The following is an 18,492-nucleotide window of genomic DNA, read 5'->3' on the forward strand; positions in this document are numbered from 1 at the left end:
GTTCCCCTAATGAAATGCTCTTCATTACTACCATCTCAGATGAGTATTCAGATTGTGTATTCTGTGACCAAAATTGAAAAAAAAAAAATCTTGAAATCCGCATCCTTATTTTATATCAAGTCATTTTTTATAGAGAGTCAGTCATTCTTTCATACAGGCTTTGGTAAATCCTATGTACTCCTTGTAGATTTAACAACTAGTTCTTCTACTAAAACAAAATCAGAAAGACATGTATGACTGTTCTGCATTGTCTCCAGAAAGGACAGAACTCACAGTTTTCTTGAGATCCTTACACATTTAGAAGAAGACTCCTTTCCTTTTCATCTAAATCTTCCTAGGATTATAATAGCTTTCAATTTCTCTTAAAGGGATCAAATTTTCATCCTCTATTGATCGTTTATATACAGATAATTTTTCTATTCATCTTTTCTCTCTGGCATCAATATTATTAGACCTAAAATAAAAAGTACCAATTGGAGGTGATACTTAAAAGTTTAATGGACTTTTGTTGTTGTTTATACTTAATTGGAGCTTGTAAGTTATGCTCTTCAGCTCAGGTAATTTAAAAACGATTGTCGTTTATGGTTCTGTGCTATATCCACCACAAACATAATATGCCCTCCCTGAAGTATAGCATCAATTTTGCAGAACAACCTCGGGTTTTGCAAAAACAACCTCGAACTCCACTAAATAAAGCAGTTCTGAGGGTACCTGCACAGTCTGGATGAGGCTTCTTTTGACACCATCAGAAATCTTATCCTAAAACAATCTTCCTTCCTTTTATGGACAGGAAAAGAACAGAAATGCTTACAAGGTATTTCTCCTTCCAGATATCAGATGTGATTTATTACTGAGTAAGCAGCCGGCACAATGGCTTTAACTGGCTTAGAAAAGCCTTGCTGTTCTTTCTCCTCAATCATATTAGCAGCCATCTTGGGATTTAATTACATTTCCCAAGTATCTAAGTACATTACATAACAATACATTAGTTGCTCTGTTGTGTCCAACTCTGCGACCACATGGGCTGTAGCCTGCCAGGCTCCACCGTCCATGGAATTCTCCAGGCAGGAATACTGGAGCGGGTTGTCATTCCTTTCTCCAGAGGATCTTCCCAACCCAGGGATCAAAGCCGGGTCTCCTGCATTGCAGGTGGATTCTCTACCATCTGAGCTACTTGGGATGTGTATATTCTTCATGGAATTTTCATAACAGTGAATGAGTGTATTGATAGCATGATGGTGCAGAAGACAGTTTAAACCATGACACTCGGTGATGTATCAGCTCAGTTCGGTTCACTTGCTCAGTCATGTCTGACTGTTTGTGATCCCATGCGCTGCAGCACAGCCAGGCTTCCTTGTCCATCCCCAATTACCAGAGCTTACTCAAACTCATATCCATCGAGTTGGTGATGCCATCCAACCACCTCATCCTCTGTCATTCTCTTCTCCTCCTGCCTTCAATCTTTTCCAGCATCAGTGATATATAGACTCTGAAAATGTATCTTTGGGTTAAAGCTCCTCATTTTACATGGGAGTACACCTAAAACCAGCTGATATTATACTTAGTACCTTGATTATGATATCACGTAAGCATTAAAAATCATAGTTACTTAACCCAAGTGAGAATGACTCCTCCTACCTGGTAGGAAAAGTATCTTAATATAAAACTTCTATCTAGCAAAGGGGGAGAGATAAATTAGGAATTTATGATTAGAACACTACTAATATACACACTACTATATATAAAATAGATAAGCAATAAGGACCTACTGTATAGCACAGGGAACTATACTCAGTATTTTGTAATAACCTCTAAGGGGGGCCTTCCCTGGAGGTATAGTGGTTAAGATTCCATGCTTCTACTGCAGGGGGCATAGGTTCTATCCCTGGTCAAGGAACTAAGATCCCACATGCCACATGTTGTGACAAAAAAAAAAAAAATCTATAAGGGAAAAGAATCTGTAAAAGAGTATCTGTCTATTTATACTTACATATATGTATATGTATAACTGAATCACTTTGCTGTATACCTACAACTAACACAACATTGTAAATCAACTATCCTTCAATAAAAAATTCTTTCAAAATAATGCAAAACATAATTCAGCTTTGCTGTATTCAGAGAAGGAAAATAAAGGAGTCTAGTAGTTTTATTTTTCTGGTAAATGTTATCATCAATTTAACAAAATTAGATAAGCTAAATACAGCTTTGATTGTTGTTGTTGTTTCAGAAAAAAAGTAGGTGAACACATTCATTCACCTGAAAGAAGTAAATATCATCATCTTACCAACTAAGCAGAATGGTTGTGTTGTAGAAATGGTGGGAGATATAGTCCTAGGCCCTGTATGGTCTATCAGCATAACTATTAATTGCAAATTATTTAGTTATCATGTCAATGAGATTTCTCATGGAAATTTATTTTCATTTCAATCACTAAAATAAATAAACCCAAGACAGGAAAATATAACATTTCTCAAGTTTAATGGGAGTAATTTAATGAGAAGAAAAAAAAAAAGTTGACAGACTTTGATTAAACAATATCATAAAAAATAAACACTAACAGTAGAGTCTAGTAGCTACCCCTCATTGTCTGCCATAAATCAAACACTGATGGGTATCCCACATCACTGTCCTGCCTTGTTGCCACCATAATTCAGTCATCTCCAAATGTAGACACAAATAAGTCTCATAGACCACTTAGCCAGCAAAAAACAAACTCAACGCTTAGCTGAACCCATAGCCCATAGCTTCATTAAGTTTTATATTTCCTTGAAATATTTGTCTTTAAAAGTTTACCAGAAAAAATATATATATTTATGCAAAATAGAAAGATAAATTTCTCAAAAACAAACAAACAAATAGCAGGACTTGTAGTCACACTTGGTCTTCTTTAAATAGAGCTATGCATAGTTCTTCCAACAATGCTGCCATCATGAAAATACTGGGGAATCTGACTCTGGAATTGCACATCCCCTTGACAATCTTCACCAATGGAAAGTCTTTTTCCATTAGAGATGGATTTCATGTTTAGAAGCAAGAAGAAAGCTCTCAGAACCTAGTTTTGTGCAGAAAGTGGGTGATTAAGGCAGATAATGAAACATTTACACAAAAGCTCTGTTACAGCAGCTTACCATGACAGTATCATCGTCCTGAAGGCTGTTGTGGCCCATAATCCTCCGGTTTTGGCTCACACAAAATCTCAGATGTGTGATTTCTGCATCACAATGAAATTAATTTAATTGAGAATTTTACCCAATATTATGAATTCTCCATGAAAGTGTCGTGGATGTCACAGAAATACATCATCAATCATTTCACTTAGATTTTAGCAGATAAACTTTCTCCATGTTGGAGTTTCTACTGCAGCCTTTTATGATTTATTTCCTAGTTTTATTGGAAACAGCATATTCCATCACCAGTGCTTATTTTCTTCAAGCACACATTATTTTGTCCACTCTACTTGAAACAACACAACAAATCTCAAGTTGTCACTGTGATTGTTCATCACTCATAACTCATAATGTGGGAGACATCTTGGTAGAAGATTTTTCATTCTTTTTTTTTTTTCATTTAAATTTTGCTTCTTTCAGTCTTGTTATTTTCTTTTAAATGCAAATGTTTTCTTTTATAATTTTAATTATTCAGGCATTAACCTCACAGCGATTCTACTTAAATAGCCCAAGTCTATGTACAATTTACTTTTTTTATTGGTTTTTAGTCTACTGTTGCCAACATCCATTGGATGATAGAGAAAGCAAGAGAATTCCATAAAAACATCTACTTCTGCTTTATTGACTGCATAAAGCCTTCAACTGTGTGGATCACAACAAACTGGAAAATTCTTAAAGAGATGAGAATACCAAACCATCTTACCTGCCTCCTGAGAAATCTGTATGCAGGTCAAGAAGCAACAGTTAGAACATGGAAACAACGGACTGGTTCCAAATTGGGAAAGGAGTACATCAAGGCTGTATATTGTCACCCTGCTTATTTAACTTATATGTAGAGTACATCATGTGATATGCCAGGCTGGATGAAGCACCAGCTGGAATCAAGATTGCTGGGAGAAATACTAATAATCTCAGATGTGCAGATGACACGAGCCTTATTGCAGAAAGTGAAGAGAAACTAAAAAACCTTTTGATGAAAGGAAAAAGGAGAGCGAAAAAGCTAGCTTAAAACTCAACATTCAAAAAACAAAGATCATGGCATCGAGTCCCATCACTTCATGGCAAATAGATGGAGAAACAATGGAAATGGTGAGAGACTATTTTCTTAGGCTCCAAAATCACTGCGTATAGTGACTGCAGCCAAGGAATTAAAACATGCTTGCTCCTTGGAAGAAAGGCTATGACCAACCTAGACAGCATATTAAAAAGCAGAGACATAACTTTGCCGACAAAGGTCTGTATAGTCAAAGCTATGGTTTTCCTGGTAGTCATGTATGGGTATAAGAGTTGGACCATAAAGGAAGCTGAATGCCAAAGAACTGATGCATTTGAACTGTGGTGTTGGAGAAGACTCTTGAGTCCCTTGGACTGCAGGGAGATCCAACCAGTCAATCTTAAAGGCAATCAGTCCTGAATATTCATTGGAAGGACTGATACTGAAGCTGAAGTTCCAATACTTTGGCCACCTGATGCGAAGAACTGACTCATTGGAAAAGACCCTGATGCTGGGAAAAACTGAAGACAGGAGAAGGGGATGACAAAGAATAAGATGGTTGGATGGCATCACCACTCGATGGACATGAGTTTGAGCTAGCTCCAGGAGGTGGTGATGGACAGGCAAGCCTGACTGCTGGAGTCCATGGGGTCACATAAAGTCGGAAACAACTAAGTGACTGAACTGAACTGAGTGTACTGTTGAATCTTTACATTAGAGATATTTTAATTGAGGAAACTTAAAAACACAATGAGTAGTAAAATCATTACCAATATGAATGCCAAAAATAAACAAATATTAACATTGGCTTATGATTATCTTGTTTTTTGACAATAAACCTCAATAAAATTTGTCCTGTTGCATTCCCCTTTCAGTTCACATATTCATACTTTTTATTGATCTCTATGTTAATCCATATATAATATATGAAATTTTTGCTATTTTTCTTCATTTATAAAAATTGCATCATATGTTAAATACTCTCTGTAACTTGCTTTTTTCAACTAACCTAGTCAATTGCTTTTTTAATATAAGCAATTGTATTAAAATATAATTTTATATTTAGAGAAAAATATACAAATATTTACTTTTATTTTTAGATAAAAATAAGAGGTGGCTTTTGTACACAAAAAAGAATGTCTATAGTTAGTTACTTTTCTTTAAATTAATATCTTGTTTAATAGAATTTTACTTGTAAAGCCTACATTTTCATAAGATTACAAAGCAAACTTATAAATCTTTTTTTAAAAGTAGCAATTTTGTGAATAAGTGAAAATACCACCCTGTATTTGTTCGTGTATCCTGTATTTGAATTAATATTCAATTTATTTATGCATTTGGTACACTAAAATTTCCTGAATTCTTAAAAACATTTGCAGAAAGTTTAAGCAAATTCTCTTAAACATTTTAAAGAAAACCTATAAATATGATATACCTGATTCTTTCTAGCACTTTAAATATCCAGGAAGTCAGAGTTTCAAATGCTCATAAGGAAATTAAAACAAAATAAAATCTCCCCAAGCATTCAAATGCTGCTTGTACATACAATAAGTCTAAATGGATGGTTCTAAGAATTCATATTGTCTTGAGTACCTAAATACTGATCACCAAGTTAAGTTTTCCTGAATATTTTGATGAAAATCTCAAATCCTTTCTGTTACATTCCTATATATGCTTCTCTGTAAAAAGCAGCTTAAATACCAATTAACAAAGTGATCACAAATCATTACTATACTTGCACATAATATAAAATTGATACTGAATTTGGCTTGTTACTTATCATCTCCCTCATTTATGTATCAAGGAAACAAAATGACCACCTCAGATGTGTGGCTGACTAGAGATTAAGTTTACAGATTGTAGAATTAGGATCTTGATATGTTTATAGATTTAGATGGCTAGTCCGAAATTTGAGACCAACAAATAGGAATCTAAGTGTGCTTTCTTATGTGGTCCTACAGAGCCAGTGACTGTTGGGATAGGTCCCCCTGCTAGGGGTCACTTTTCCTATTGCTGAGAAAAGGTTTCTCACAGTGCGTCCCATGGGCATTCCTGACTGGTCATCCTTACCCATTTTTTCCTTAGCATCTCATGCTCAACTTTTTAACAAAGCTTCCTCCTTAAAGTTTTACCCTCTGAGTTTTCCTAGTGAGGCCGATGAAAATAAAATACAGTATACTTACATAGTTTCAGATGCTGTATTTGTCAACATAAAAAAAAAAAATGCACAACATGAAAGTTGCATTTTATTTGGGGCAAAATGAAGACTGCGGCTTGGGAGACAGCACCTCAGATAGCTCTGAGAAACTGCTCCAGAGAGGCAGGGTGGTAGGTCAGTATGTATGTGGTTTTGGTGAAGGGGGAATACATGTAATCAAGCACATATTTTTCCAGAAGGTTTCTTCTAGTCTGGGGATGATTTCTGCTAGTCATGAGGAACAATCATCACCATGAAGGACTACAGTGCTTTCTAGATATGAGGAGGTACAAGAATTGGGCTAATAAAATCAGCTTCTGAAAATATCTAACTATTTGAAGACCTGCCCTGCCAGTGTTTCTCCCAGCACAGAGTGTGTAATTTCTGCTCTGCACTCCAAACTCCTTTCAGGGGGTGTGGAAGGAACATGATATAATCCTTGTAGAGGTAGATGGCAAATGCCCATGGCAAGTGCCAATTTGTAGCTGATATATCTCTCTTCTGTAGACGTTGGAAATCCACAGATGCCTCTCTTCCACATACTTATGCCCTCATGCTCATTTTGAGTAAATTATAAACTCAGGCCTCTGACCAAATCTTTATTTTCTCTTCTGGTCCTTTGATTGGCACACCTCTGGAGGCACATGCCCCTGCAGTACTGTCTGTAGACATCTTTGAAAGCATTCTTACTTTCTGGTAAGAGCTATACATTTCAAATACAACTTCATTTTCCCTACCCTTTACAGGGAATCAACTACTCTTCAAGGATTCCTGGCTCCCTTTATGGAACAAAGACGCCAAAATCTGGGTATCAAGGGTGCATGTCAGATTGCAATTTATGAGAGCTGAAGGAAGACATGGTGGCATTTTAACAGAGCTGGGATATGTTTTGAAGTTTATGTGAACTGCAGGAAGTTCATTTTAACTTTAAATTCAATTTTTAAAGATGCTTATGAAACATATCTTTATAAATAATGTCTGTTTAAAATGTGTGTCCTAATATAAAATGTCTTATCTTTCTTTTTCCTTTTATACTATCATGATTTCACAAGTTTGAATATATCTACCATATAAGCTATATCAAATTATATGATTAAGTTATGAGCATGTCTAAACTTTGTATAATTAGATGTGATTTGCTTAGCTCCTGTCTCCATCTTAGCTTCAACTGTGTCTTCTCTTTCCTTAGATAAAACATTATTTTACATTCATTTTTGTACATATGTTTTCAATGACTTTCCACATATATCTATATTATATTTTTATGCATAGTAGTATAAATAGATATCATATATATATATATGGTAATCCCTAACATGACTATATCATTATTTATACATGAGATTTAGTGTTTCTAATTTTTTTTCACTATTAGAAACAATGCTGTAAACAAATATCCTTAAATATCTCTGTTACCAGGTGTTAAAGTTGCTCTAGGTTCTATATCTAGAAATGTAACTATTAGGTTATTCACTCTTCACTTTTAACTTTATGAGATATTGGTAAATTACACTTCAAAGTGGGCTGACAATTTTCACTTCCACCAGGGGGTATAAGATTTTCAATTTCCACTTGTTCTCACCAGTACTTCACGTTATCAGATGTTTTAATTTTTGCCACTTCTGATCACAGAAAATGACTCTGCATCATTGCTGAGCTTTTCACTGCCTTGATTGTAAGATTAAGCATCTTCTTATAAGCATCTTTATTTGCCATTTGGTGTTCCTGCTTAAGGAATTTCCTGTCCTCATCCTTTCCCATTACTACTATGTCTTTTTCTAAATGATTTTATATGTTCTAAATGTTTATCATGTTATATATGTTAATATATATATTTTCAGATACTTTTAGCTTTGTGATATCACCTATTGTACAGAAGTTTTATATTTTAATATAAATTAATGGGCTTCCCTGATAGCTCAGTTGGTAAAGAATCCACCTACAATACAGGAGACCCCAGTTCGATTCCTGAATTGGAAAGATCTATTGGAGAAGGGATAGTCTACCAACTCCAGTGTTCTTGGGTTTCTCTTGTGGCTCAGCTGGTAAAGAATCCACTTGCAATGAGGGAGACCTGGGTTCGATCCCTGGATTGGGAAGATCCCCTAGAGAAGGGAAAAGCTACCCTCTCCAGTATTCTGGCCTGGAGGACTCCATGGACAGTCCATGGGGTTGCAAAGAGTCCGACATGACTGAGCGACTTTCACTTTCATGAGAAATCCTTTATTACCCTGATGTAATAATGGTACTCACATTTTCAAGATTTTTTTTAAGTTCTCTTTCCACATTTAAGCCTTTAAATCATTTGGAGTTCATTTTTATCTATTGTATGAAAAACCAAGTCTGTTTCATTTTGGTTTTATTTCCAAAGACAGTTATTATGATACCCATTGTGCCTTTTCCTATTTCTCTGCTGATTTGTGATGCCTTCTCGAGACAAAACAAGATCCATGTGCATACATACATGTGAGTGGGCTTCTGGACACGCTGTTCTTTGAACAGATCTACTTTTTGTCTATCCTTGCACCCACCAGTTCTCTTGATTACTGTATATTTAAACCACCTGGGAGGGCAACTCTTCCCTCTCTTGTTTTCTTTTTCCTAGTAGTCTTGGACTAGTGCTCTTCAATATGATAATTAAATCACTCTGTTAGTCTACACCCTCTTCAAAAAAAACCACTATGATTTGCTTGGAAATTAACAGAATTTATAGAAAACTTGAAAGAAACATTACCTGAATAATGTTGTGTCTTCCTATCCACGCATTTAACCTAGTCTGCCATTCATTCTGGTCTTCTGTGAATAACAGTAAATATCACAGCCCCATGCATGTGTTGCTATATTTATGCCTGGAAACTGAAATGTTTTGTTGCCATAGTGTTTTTTTTTTCTCTTTTATTTTTATATTTAACTATTTTCGCTATATAGAAACGTTACCTGTTTTTATAAATTAGTCTTACAGTCAGCCACCTTGCTGAATTGCCTACCTAATTTTAGTAGACAGTTTTATATTATCTTGGTTTTGTTTCATTTCAGTTCAGTTCAGTCATTCAGTTTTGTCTGATTCTTTGCAACCCCGTGGACTGCAGTATACCAGGCTTCCCTGTCCATCACCAACTCCTAGAGCTTACTCAAACTCATGTCCATCAAGTTGGTGATGCCATCCAAACACCTCATCCTCTGTCGTCCCCTTCTCCTCCTGCCCTCAATCTTTCCCAGCATCAGGGTCTTTTCCAATGAGTCAGTTCTTCACATTAGGTGGCCAAAGTATTGGAGTTTCGGCTTCAACATCAGTCCTTCCAATGAATATTCAGGACTGATTTCCTTTAGGATTGACTGGTTTGATCTTGCAGTCCAAGGGACTCTCAAGAGTCTTCTCCAACACCACAGTTCAAAAGCATCAATTCTTCGATGCTCAGCTTTCTTCATGGTCCAGCTCTCACATTCATATATGACTACTGGAGAAACAATAGTTTTGACTATACAGACTGTTGTCAGCAAAGTAATGTCTCCGCTTTTTAATATGCTGTGTAGGTTTGTCATAGCTTTTCTTCCAAGGAAGAAGTGTCTTTTAATTTTGCTTTGTTTATAGGTGATCAAGTCCATCGGGCATGTCATCTTTTTTTCTCTAACTTTCCAACTCAGTTTCTTGCCTTATTGCTTTGGCTAGCACTTCTACTACAATGTTAAATGGTAGGATTGATAGCATTCAAGGGGCAAAGGGCAAAAAAAGACAGTTTTGAATCAAGTTTGATGGAACAGAAAGGAATTAATGAACTAAATATAAACTAGTGATTGTGCTAATCCAATTGGATGGTGATGATGATGGTAGTAATGACGATGATGTTTGTGTGTTAGTCTCTCAGGCATGTCTGACTCTCTGCAACCCCATGGACTATAGCCTACCAGGCTCCTCTCTCCACGGGATTCTTTAGGCAAGAATGCTAGGGTGGGTTGCCATTTTCTTCTCAGGGATCTTCCCATCCCATGGATCAAACCCAGGTCTCCTGCATTGCAGGCAGATTCTTTACCATCTGAGCCACCAGGGAAGCCACAGTAATGATGATAGCCAACATTTAATAAGTGAGTATTGCTGAATCTAAGGAACTGCACTAAATATTTTGTATTTGCATCACATTCAGTCATTAGGAAAACCATGTGAGGAAGGTAACTGCGACCAGGACCATCTTAGGGATAAGAAAATGGGTTCTATGGAAATGTAATCACTTACTCATGATGATATATCTAGAGATTGGTGGATACGGGATACAAATTCAGGCTTTCTCCTTTAGAATCCATCCTCAACACTAGACCATCAGCAAATTCCTTTAGTTCTGTGAAGAACAGGAATAGAGGTGATGAGTTTTATCTCCAACATACATAATTTTAAACTCATTTTCTCTTCCTTCTTGGCTATCTCTCTGATTATCTTCTCTGGAGGATTTTTTAAAAACAGGATAGAAACCCATATTCCTTAGATTTCACTTAACATATAATTCTTGAGCACCAATTATGTGCTGAGTATGAATGAGGAGCCATTCAAAAAATACCTAAAGACACAATTTCCTCAATGAGATTTCAGTATACTGAAACAGATAAATAAGCATGAGATTAACTGTAATTTCAGGCAGAATAAGAGAAGTGTTACAAATAAAACTGTAAGCAAAATGATACTTGGGATAAAAACCAGGAATAAATTAGATTAACTTTAAGGCACTTTCCAGCTGGTGATTCTGCAATTCATTCTTTACTTTTTAGTTTTTTGATTATGTGGTCACTGATAAAAGAGGTAGAAAGATAGAGACAGATGAATTTCTATGGAGGCTTGCCCATGCACTTAATATTTTTAATGAACAGAATAGGAAAATAAAGGTATACCCATACTCCTAAGCAATAATTTTATAAAAATATATGATTGCCACTTCAAAAGCTAAAATATCCCAATTAAATATTAAAAGTCCAGCACTACTTCAGATATATTTAATCTCTGAATTTTTTTCCTGCTGTACAGAGAGAGGTTCATGTTGCAAGTGGATGTGGGTGGTACTAAGGTTCATTTGCATAATTATTAGTAATGCTGAGCAGGGCACACTCAGCAACTAAGACATACTGTTTTTCAAAAAATCTGAATTTCCTCAAGCAAATCTTTTTTTTTTTTTCTCTTTTTTTAAAATTAACTTATCTTAATTGGAGGATAATTACTTTACCATAGTATGGTGGTTTTTGCCATACATCAACATGAATCAGCTACAGGTACACATGTGCACCACCCCCCCCCCGCCCCATCCTGAATCCCCTTCCACCTCACTCTCCACCTTATCCCTCTGGGTTGACTTAGGTAAACTTCTTCTCGACACATAAGATGTCATAAAAATAAAGAAAAATTCTGTCAGATGTTGTGGAGAGAAACGAGAGAATCCATCAAGAGTTAACATCTTCACGGAAAGCAAAAGGCACTAATATTGTATAGTGTTGTTAAATGCTCAGAAAGGTTGATACTTTTACTTGGCTTGTCTTTAACTTTCAGATATTCATTTTTCTAAAGATCAGTACTTTTAGAATTCATTAATGAGACTGTTTGAGTAATTGTACATGTGGGGCATATTCCTATTATTCTTTTCTTCTCTCCTCAGCACACATTGTACATATTCTAGGGGTGGTTTAATTCCTTTCTCTTGCATTCTGTTGGGTTTATGTTGATTGTGAGATGTTTCTCTGAAGAATTGAAGGAAACTTGACAGCAGTCTATGCATCATTGTAGGAGTTGTATGCTTGTTAATGTTAGAAACCACTTTTACCTTTTCATGTGGGGAAAAAAAATCTATATTTTCAATTTTCTCAGAGTTTTAATGTGAGTAACAACTTATGACTCATGCAGTTCTTGGACTGTAATTAATCATGAGTCTAAAATTCATCCAAAACCTACTCTTCTGTGGGATTTTGAGCAGTGGTGAGCCTTGGACTCACCAATCTTCCTGCTGTGCCCTCCAGGTCTGATTAGAGCTGATGAAAGTGAGAACAACACCTGTGCTCTCTTCACTCCTCAAAATGTTCCACAAGGTGATTTTCTTTCCTCTGACACTCTTTTTCTCTATTTACTTATACCACAATTTCCTTCTAGGACAACTGATGGCTCCTTTTGCAAATGAACAACGTTTGTTTTTTTTTTTTTTTTTTTCTTTTTTCTGGCATACCATCTTTGTAAAACAAAGTGAGAAACTATAACATCAAAAATCCTGCAAAGACTACTTTTCCTGCTGAACTCACACTCTACTAAACACCCCAGAAGCATTCATTGTTGACTTGTACAAACTCCTTTTGAAAATTCAGAACCAAAACTTTTAAAGGTTTAGTGAAAAAAAAAAAAGGAAAGAAAAAAGAATCCAATATGAAACAAATACACTTGGGATAGAGCTGGCTGGGAAAGAAAAAAAAAAAAAAGCCCTCAGAATAGAGCGTTTGCAAGCAACAGGGCAAGATCATGTCAGAAGGAGAGCCTTGCTTGTGCCTAGAGCCCAGGGGTGCAGCAAGGTGGAGCAGAAGCTCCCGTTGCTAACTGCAGGAAGCTCTCACGGTGCAGCTCATCACACAGCAAGCAGTGAGTGAGAACAAGAGAAAGATAAGGAGGGGTAGAGAACAAAGGATGCAAGGGATGAGAGTCTAGAAAAAGGCATAGTAATAGCAGTGGGGTCTTTAAATGTCAAGCACAAGTGAGACTGAACAAAGTACAAGCCTGCTAAAAGGATGTTAATGAGATTACATCAGCTCCATACTGCATAGTGACTTATTGTCCTTGTGGGATATGAATGAAGAACCCATGCCATTAAGGGCACATCCAATATGTCTTCTTCGTTTTCTCAAAATTTATATGATGAGATAAATCTCTGCCATATGAAGTAGGTAGCTGAAGATATGACTCAGTTAAAAATTCTGATACATGCTGTTCTCTCAAAACATCCCACCCCAACTAATAAAAATAAATGAAAAAAAAAATTCTGATACATGTAAAGGAACAGAAGTTTGAATTCTTTTAGCAAAAGTTTTTTTATACTATGGTTGGAATGGTGTTCTTGCCTGGGGTTACTTACTCTTTGATACAGGATATAATCTAGCACCTATGGCTGGGTCCATCATCAAGGATACCTCCCCACTTTCCTTCACATGTGTTTAAGTGAATCTCTGAAACCTGTGTATAATGGTGAGTCTCCAGCAGCAAGCGACCACTGAAAGAATTCAACAGTAAGAGATTATTCAAAAATTTTAAAACTGCATCATGACCAGCCTATCATAAATCAGCTCTGTCTTCTCTCAACACATACGAGTCTCTTCTCAGCCTCAGTGCCATTGTCTTTGGAAAGAAAGCAATAATGGCAAACTCATTGGGTAATTGTGAAGATTAATATCATATAATAAACTAAAGCACTTGTCAGAACAACAGGCCATTTGTTGAACTAGAAATGATTCAACAAACATCAGCTTTTATTTTATATTGTCAGACACCTTCAATTTAGACCACCTTTGCATATACAATTAATAACACATCAGTGCAGAATTAATAATAGAAACTGAATAATATTTCCTGACTGAATAAATTAGTACATGGTACGAAACAGTTCCTGCTGCCAGGATGAGCACGATCAACTTGGATAGATAAAAAAAAGTTAATTGCCATTTACAAAAGAAAAAAATGTTATCAAATGAATAATTCAGAGTACTGAAAGAGGGACTTACTTTCTAACAATAATGATAGAACAGTTTACCTGAAAATCTTTCCTAAAATATCACTTAAAATTCTATAACTGAACTGGCAAGAAAGTCAAGGAGCTCCTCAAAGACCAAAAGTAAGGTGAAATCATAAGTCCATAGAGAAGGTAGTTGGCATCAGCCATATGCTTCTGCCGATGCTTAGTGGCCAAGAGCCTGAATTACACAGGGAGAGTGAGCAAGTCCTAGGAAGCTGGTAGGAATGTCCCGGGCAACGAGGAACTCTGTAAGGACAGCTACCACGAAGAAATAGTAAAATGGGGAGAGACAGGCACTCTGCAAAGTCCAAGACTAAAGAAATTAGTTACAGCAATGGCTCTCACTCGAGGAAGAAAAAAGTCTCTACTCAGAATGACAAGCCAGCTTTTACAGGAAGTGTGTGTGTGTGTGTGTGTGTGTGTGTGTGTGTGTGTTCTTCCAAAATTCAAGTTCTTACCTGACATACGAGAAAGCAAACCCTCGCTCCAGGACTCTGAGAATTTCCCATTATATACCGAGTGAGTGTGGGTGGACATGAGACTAAATAGAAAAAACAAATGCCAGAATCAGACCCTCAGAAGTTCCAGATAATGTGTTTTTACTGTCTCAAAATATAAAATAGGCATGTAAATCTGTTTAAAGAAATAAGAGGGTTCCACAAATATGACTAAGGAATGTTAAACATAGCCAGGCATTTTATTTGAATGAAGAATGAACAGAACTTCTGGATGTGTATGGAATGTCTGCATGTGAGTGTGTGTTGTATGTGTAATGACCATGAGATAGGATCTTAGACATAGCTTATGAGAGAATTAGTGAAGCAGAATATAAATATGAAGAAATGTAGTACTAAGAGGAAAAGTATGAACAATTTAGAAAGAAGGGTTGAGGTACATTTCATCAGAATTCCAGAAAGAATAAGGAATGTAGGAAAGAGGAAATATTCCAGAACATGATTGTTAAGAAATTTCTGTAATTGGAGAAAGATGCCAACTTTCTGATTTAAGTAGCCACATTATCCCAAAATGGATAAAACAGAGAAACACATACACATTATAGACAAGCTATACAAGACAAAAGATTCTTATAAGGAGCCCAAACGAAGAGAAAAGTAAATAATCTAAGAAGGAATGGCATTTAGACTATAACTAACTTGTCAACAACAATAATGCAATACAGAAGACAATAGAATAATGATTTTAAAATTCTGAGGGACAAATTACTGACAAGTATAATCGGACTAATATGTCTTTCAAGAACAAAGGCAAAACAATTTTATTATTATTCATTCCAAAAAATAAATGTAAAAACCTAAGACAAAAGAATTTGTTACCAAGACACCCTCACACATGTATTTTGTGAGAGATATACTTAAGTAAAAATGCAAATTATCCTAGAAGAGATATCCTGCCTAAAAATAAAAAGAAAAAATGGAAAGCATAATTAGGCAGAGATAAGCAAATAAATGAGGGGGGGGGTTGGTGGAAAGCTCACTTTCATAGTATTAAAAACTACCAAAAAACAAAAGCAAATACATTTTGGGGTAATTATCAGAATAAAGTTGTTTCAAAAAGGAAGGACAGTTTTCTTCAAGGGAAGATCTGGGATATAAGAAAGGATGTTGGGCAAAGCATAAACACATAGGTAAATCTAAGCAACCTTTGACTGAAAATAATTAAAAGTAGCATTTAATTTGGACATCAAATAAAATGACTTAAAACCTGTGCAAGAGGCACATCAGTTGTTGTTACTGGGGGTGGTGATCAGAGGTGAAGGGCTCAAAGGCCCTGGTATTATTCCAAAGGAGGGTAAATACACTGACTCAATTTAAACTCTAAGTTAAATATGCAAATTAGAAGTTAGAGTAAGCACTAAAATAATAGAATTCAAGAGTATGATTCAGAAACTAGTAGAAAAACTAAGAAAAATAATCTAATTCAAAAAGCCTGAAGGTAGGAAATATCAGAAAACACAAAGCAGCTAGCTAGATTGCTAACCTAATAAAATACCTACTTAAAAGACAAATATAGAAAGAGTTTAAAAAACTCACTATAGGAAACCCACTTAAAAATATACCACAGTCCCGAGCACTTGTCTCATGCATCCAACCTGGGCTGGTGAAGACCCCAGAGGGTTGGGGTGGGGAGGGAGGTGGGAGGGGGGATCGGGATGGGGAATACCTGTAAATCCATGGCTGATTCAGGTCAATGTATGGCAAAAACCACTACAATATTGTAAAGTAATTAGCCTCCAACTAATAAAAATAAATGGAAAATATATATATATTATATACCACAGTAACATTGAAAAGAATATTATCATGAGAAAACAAATACCAAGAAAACTGACCAAAAGAAAGTTGGTATAACTATATTAAAGGCAGACAAAGTTAACTTTGAAACAAAAAACATTGTGAGAGAGAAAGAGGGCTAATGCACAAAATAAAACTTTGAAAACTGGCAGAACTTCAAGAAGAAATGGTCAAATCCAGCATGCTAGAAGTCAAGGGTAGTGAGGCGTCCTAAGCAATTCCTGGAAGGCATTAGGGAAGGAAGCTGATTCTGGTGCTGGGATTGAGGGATCCCAGGTGCTGGCCAGATAAACAGGGTAAAACAGATAACAGAAAACAACTGCCCGAACACAGCATTTTTTGAAAAACCGCGAGTACCTGGGTACTCAGAGGGCAGGAAGTATTGAGGAAAAAGTGCAGGACCACAAATAGGAGTTTCACCCACTTTGTTAAACTTCACCCTAAAACCACTGAGACCAGTGAAGGATGTTAAGCCGATGAGTGTCATGACCAGATTTTCATTTAAGTCCTTCTGGTGGCCTTAGCGTGGCTGCCCAGGATGGGGCTGTGATGACCCATAAGCGCATCTGGTCTCGGGATCAGGGGAACGCTGATATAGTGATGCAACCCCAAAACCACTGTTAGTCCACGCAGTGTGAGCCTTAGTTTTAACCGTCTCCTGTTCACGCTAGCCTTGGTGGTGTTCCTCGTTTGGCCATTTAAGGTGTGCCCTGCTTTCCTGGCAGCTTGCATTCTTAGAGGCTCCTTCATTCACCCATCTATCCCCATCGTTCAATATTTATCAAGCAACTACAGCAAGACACTCTTTTGTAGGCATCAGGGATACGGCAGTGAGCGAAAGAAGAAAAATCCCTGCCTGCGTGGAGCCCACAGTCTGTGTGTATTCTGCTTGTGTGTAGGAGAAACAGACAGTGAACAGAATACACAAGTAACTTATGAAGGACATTAGAAAGTGATAAGTACTGTGGAGTTTAAAAAGGGTAGAGAGTTGGAAAGTCCCTGTGCAAACAAGGGATTAAGTAGGTGATCACAGTGAGCAGTCTTGCTAAAAAGGAAATATCTCGACTAAGACATGAAAAGGCAGTAAGAAAATAAGCTGTGCAAATATCAGAAGGAAGAGTGTTCCGGGCAGAAGCAGGGTCCCTTGAACGTCTGTCTTCTCTTTGACTCCAATGAGTCAAAGCAATTATTCTGACACTTGAAAATTGTGCCCTTGATGCGTCCTAGGAATCCCATATTATACACATCGCTCTCCATCCCATGGGATTAACATATCACATTTAAAGAGGAAGAGAGTTAGAACACAGTCATGAGGACATCAGTTACCCAGGGCCTTGATGTTTTCCTATTTCTTGGCTAGCATTCAACCCAACAGCTATCACCCTTCTCTCTGGGAATCTGTGTCCTGCTCAGCAGCCTGAGTGACATGAGCTTTGAGAGGTTGTCCTAACATCTTTGTTAGAAACCATACGCAAATTGTTTCCAAGGGGTTGACTCAAGTTTTTATTCTGAAGGTGAGAAAGGACCAAAAGCAAATTTCTTTATAAAGCAAATACTGAGATGAAATGAATTTCCCTTTTTGTCTTGGTTGACAGTTCTTGTGGGATAAGCTTGATTGCTTTTATTTTTCATGGAGACTGTCAGATGAAGTGAAAACTAGCATAAGGATATTTTGTGAAGAATTTTACTCCCATAAAATCATTCCTCTTAGAGGCTAAAGAAGAAAATTTGTTTTACGCTGAAGGAAATTCAGATATTTTAGGTTGATGGTCTTATATTGAGTCCCAACAACTAACATTCTGAATTTGGTATGATAACCTCAGAGTACCAATTAAACTCAGAAAGTGAATACCATGGTCACACAACTCTTGTGTTCAGACAGGGATTTGAGTTGGATCTTTCCCTGGAAACTAAAACCTGAACTCTGAAGCAATCAGATACTGTCAGCTAAGCCATGCCAACTGCCATCAGCGGCTTCCTCCTTAGTGAAGAAGGGCAGGCAGCGCTGGTCACCTGCAATTCCCATGAGGACACACACTTGTAGACTTGGGAGGTTGAGGGTGTGGTTCAGAGTTTA

The 18,492-nt window shown here is 36.7% G+C and overlaps 1 protein-coding gene across 5 annotated transcripts in view; it reads left to right on the top strand.

Moving 5' to 3' along the window:
* The window catches only part of KCNQ5 (potassium voltage-gated channel subfamily Q member 5), a 588,020-nt gene that overhangs the window by 272,789 nt on the left and 296,739 nt on the right, over nt 1-18,492 (top strand). The window lies entirely within an intron of this gene.

The sequence above is a fragment of the Cervus elaphus genome, chromosome 28 (assembly GCF_910594005.1).
Source record: "Cervus elaphus chromosome 28, mCerEla1.1, whole genome shotgun sequence".
Taxonomy (NCBI): domain Eukaryota; kingdom Metazoa; phylum Chordata; class Mammalia; order Artiodactyla; family Cervidae; genus Cervus; species Cervus elaphus.